Source organism: Rhinoderma darwinii, chromosome 3, assembly GCF_050947455.1.
Source record: "Rhinoderma darwinii isolate aRhiDar2 chromosome 3, aRhiDar2.hap1, whole genome shotgun sequence".
Taxonomy (NCBI): domain Eukaryota; kingdom Metazoa; phylum Chordata; class Amphibia; order Anura; family Rhinodermatidae; genus Rhinoderma; species Rhinoderma darwinii.
In genome coordinates, this window is record NC_134689.1 from 337,897,065 (window position 1) to 337,902,021 (window position 4,957).

Here is a 4,957-nt window from a genome sequence, read left to right on the forward strand (position 1 = left end):
CCCCTTCCATGTCCTGCTCCGGATTGTGTGCAGTCAGAGCTTCCCTCTTGGTAATTGGTGGGGCACCTGTCAGCTGACAGGCTTTCTACCAATCAGAGCTTCTGCTCAGTAAAAGGGTAACTCTTATCTGCCGGCTGAAGCAGCAGCTTGAAGCATGACACAATGTCAGAGCAGCCTCCGAGCAGCAGCATAAACATATTATCCCTGTCTCTCCCTTATGTAGTTCAAAGAGTGCACTGTGCTGTTGGGGAAAGAGGAGAGCGGCCCATTGGGACACCAGCCCATCTGGCATTTGCCAGAATTGCCAGATGGGCAGTCCGGCTCTGCCCTCAAGGCATTTATCATTTGCCTGCACATATGACAGGGCTTAGGAGTGAAAGAGCACAATGCGCATTTGAGGCCTATTTTGGTGATTTTCCTAGCACTGGCCCACAATTGCAGGGCTCTAAGGTCAAAAAGTAAAACAAGCCCCCAAATAGTGACCCCCATTTTGGAAACGACACCCCTTCTTAGTGAGCATTTGACCCCGCATGTGTTTTTTTCACTAGAAATGGTGCAAAATGAAAAGTGCAATTTTCCACTGATATGCCATTTTAGTGCACAATATATTATACCCAGTTTGTGCCTCTGCTGACAGATACCTCATAAACTGTTAAGCGGGTTCTCCTGGGTATGGGAATGCCATTTATGTGGAAATAAACTGCAGTTTGGGCACACTGTAGGGTTCAGAAGGAAGGGAGTGTCATTTGGCTTTTGGAGAACGGATTTTGCTTGGTAGTACTTTTCTTTGGGGCAATACCAAATATGTATACTTTTTTTTTTTTTTTATTCCTATAATAAAATACTTATTATGGGAAAAAAGGTGGTTATTGTTTTTTTAAGTTGGAACTTTTATTTTTATTTTTGTATACAACATATTTATTTACTTTTTTAAAACTTTTTTTTTTTTTGTCCAACTAGGAGAATTGAAGGCTACATCACTGATCTCGATTCTAATACATTGCACTACCTACGTAGTGCAATGCATTCAAGCTGTCAGTGTCACTCTGACAGCAAGCCTCTTAGGTCAGGGCCTAATAGGCTTCCGTACTTGGCAGACCAGGAGGCCATTGTTAGGCCTCAGTTTGCCATAGCAGGGGTGCCGATTGGCTAGAAACAACCTAGATGCCACGGTCGCTGTTAACTGTGGAATCTGATGGGCTAATGGTGGGGATCGGGGCTAGCTCTGGTCCCTGCCATTATAGCAGGTAGTCAGTTGTAACATACAGCTGATGCCCGCGACTAATGGCGCGGCTCAGCTTCTGAGCCAGTGCCATCTTCTTGGCGCTGACAGCAATCCTCTTAGGCCCCGCTTCCGGCAGGGCCTACTAAACTTCTGAACTTATCAGACCAAGAGACTATTGTTAGGCCTCCGGTTGCCATAGCAACCATCGGCACCCCCGCGATTGCGTAATGGGGGTGCCGCTGGGTTAGAAAACACCTAGATGCCGCTGTCGCTTTTGACCCCGGCATCTAAGGGATTAATCTGCAGGATCAGATGCTAACTCCGGTCCTAGCCATTACAGCAGGGTGTCAGCAGTTATGTACAGCTGACACCTGCTGGTGATGGTGCAGGCTCAGATTATGAGCCTGCTCCACCATTGTCACATACAGTTACATGATGTTCTAAGTCATTAGCTGCAACGATGTAACTATACGTGACATGAGAACACTATGATATATAATTTCTATTGCTATATTTAAGGTTGCCTCCACACCTCATCGTTGGACCTGACAGGGTCTGCAGAAAACACACTGGCAAGTTTCCATTCCCCCAACCGTCCTGTTAACCGGTAGATAACCTGTAACTTTGTTATTGCCATAATCATAACGACCCACATAAAAAGATATTATGTTATATATGGCCTCAAGGCCCAATATTGCTACGTCCTCAAGGGATTAAAGCGCCCCTGAAGTGATGTCAGCCCCATTTACTGAAAGGCTATGTAAACCTTTAAAAGTGTTTTGTTTTTTTTAAATAATAAAAATGTCAGTCAATCTGTTTTGTGCAACTTTCAAATTATTTTTTTTATGAAAAAATATTTTTAGTTTTTGATAGACCCCTGTTCTATATCCTGTATACAGAGCAGCTGTATCTTGCACTGAATCTTGTACCCGTCAGGTCCGCAGGACTGACGGGTTCAGTGAAAGCGGGGATCCACCTGTTATCCATCACATCTAAGTTCATAACTTAGATGTGATAGATTACAGATGGATCCTGCATGCCGACCCACTGACACTGAACCAGTCAGAGAATACAGAGCAGCTGTATCTGAAAAAGTAAAAATAATTTTTAATAAAAACTAATTTGAAAGCTGCATCAAACACACTGACTGACATTCTCATGAAAAAAAAAAAAAAATCACCTTCAAATTCCGTATGGAATTTTGAGGCTGATTTTGATCTGCCTGCACACTGTTTGCCGCGGTTTTCGCGACGGGTTTTGCCCGCAGTCATTGAGCGCCGCGGGCAAAAAATGCTGCGAAAAACGCTTTGTCTGCCTTCCATTGATGTCAATTGGAGGTCAGAGATGTAAACGCCCGAAGATAGGGCCTGTCGCTTCTTTTTTCCGCAAGACGGTTTTTCCGCTCGCGGGAAAAAAAACGCCTCCGCCTCCCATTGAAATCAATGGGAGGCATTTTCGACCGCTTACAGGCGCGTTTTCCTACTTGGTTTCCGCGTCAAAAAAATTGTCAAAAAAACTCTGTGTGAACAGGCCCTAGCTCTGCAGAAAAAATGCTGGGGAGACTGCAGTACCTTCATTCTATAGATCCTGGGGGTCCAAACTGTTTAGCCCCCACAGTAACCTCGAGTGATTCTGATAAAAACTCTACAATCTTTTGTACATCCATCTTTAGTTTTCTGCCAAGCCACCTGCAGCATATGAGGAGTAGTCTGCCAGTTTACCCCCGCTGACTTCTAGCACACTGAGTGACTACATTTCCTAGGATTCTAAGGCTCTGTTCACATCACGTTTGTGATGTATTATATATACAAAATAACTCCTATAGCAATTCAAATAAGGGGCTAGATGTTATCGAAGTAAAGCATACTCCTTAAGTAACAGGAAAGGCAACTCCCATATATATATTGATACAATGGAGGGGAAAAAGGAGCATGGAAGCCATATAGTAAAAATAAACGGCTTTATTAACACATATGGACATACATACAAAGTGTTTAAAAGGTACAAAAAGGACAGGAGGACTCTATACAGTTCCGGTGTGAACACGATATGGCAGACTACCTATAACATATGGGGAGAGTATTGGACAGTCCAAGAGATGATTGTGAGGTATGGGTGGTAAACATAACTCAAGTGGTATCAGAGGAAGCACACCACGAAACGCGCGTTGGGGTTCTGTGCACGCCTGTCAGACTTTCCTACTAACTACAAATGGGTAAGACTCTCCATAAGTAGAGGGGAAGGGTGGATTTATCAGTCTCTTGACTGATCATTACTGGTTACCTAGTTCTTGAATATATCTCTGTACACCCTTATGCACTACTTGCACAATGTCAGGGTATAGTAACTAGTTCTTATTATAATGTTTACCACCCATACCTCACAATTATCTCTTGGACTGTCCAATACTCTCCCCATATGTTATAGGTAGTCTGCCATATCGTGTTCTCACCGGAACTGTATAGAGTCCTCCTGTCCTTTTTGTACCTTTTAAACACTTTGTATGTATGTCAATATGTGTTAATAAAGCTGTTTATTTTTACTATATGGCTTCCATGCTCCTTTTTCCCCTCCATTGTATAAACTTTTGTGATGTATGTTTAGGGTGTATTCTAGGAAAGTTCCCTGCATATACGCTAAATGTGTCCATAGGGTAACAATGGTCTGACGAAGGCCAAAAGAGTGTCCTGTTGGCTTCCGTCGAGCTGTAATCTGTCAGTATACCGAAACAAATAAATGTATATAACGGAATACCATAAAAAAAAAACACATACCGTGCAGTATACGTTTTTTGTATGGCACCTGTCATAGGCATCCATTTAACGTATCACACAGAGATCTGCCTTGTGCCGTATGTTGCTTCTGTGTCAGGCTGAGCAGACAATGTATGAGAAGAGAGCGGAGCTGGGTAAAGGAAGGTTACTGAGCCTGGGTAAAGGAGTTGTCCCATCAGAGGTAGCGCCTTTTAGATTGGAGTTGCCACGCCGATCAGCTGATCATAGCTGCTCTGGCTCCTGGCCACTTTGACAAACAGCTGATTTTGCCGGGGAAGCCGCAGCCAGCCAGACATTACATCTAGCAGCTATCATAAATGGACGGCTCAAATCTGCCAGAGCGTCTCTGTGTTCTGGCTCATAGAGGAGGATCCGGAGCGAGGGGACCGCCCTCTAAGATATCAATATGCCCTGATATAGCATTTGGATAGGGGTCGTCTTCAAAAGACAACTGCTGTAACAGGAAAGCTGAGCCGAGGAAGGGGCTAGGGGAAGGGTGGCGGGTGTTCTCTACAGTGCAATAAGCAGAAGGGGCGACCTGGCTCCATTATTTCAGCTATAATGCAGAACTCCATAAATACCAACACCCTAATATAATATATTATCTTCACACCACACAAGTGTTCTGATAATATCATGCAGGTCTATGGAAAGATGTTCCTATTTATGCCATTTCCTGTTATGTTACATAAAGTGGCTCAAGTGGTGAAGATTAATTTTATGCCATATGGCGGACTCAGTGCGATTATATATTACATGGTCACATGTCACTATACGGTCCGCAATTGCGGTCTGGGCTCATTGAAATCAATGCCCATCTTGTGTGCACAGTCCGTGGCTGCGGACGGACTTCGGATGACACTTCGCGGCTCGTCTGTGCCGTAATCACGGATTGTGCACTCCTCTACGGTTGTGTGCATGAGGCCTTAGTAGGAGTTGTTCAGATGGATGTTGATTT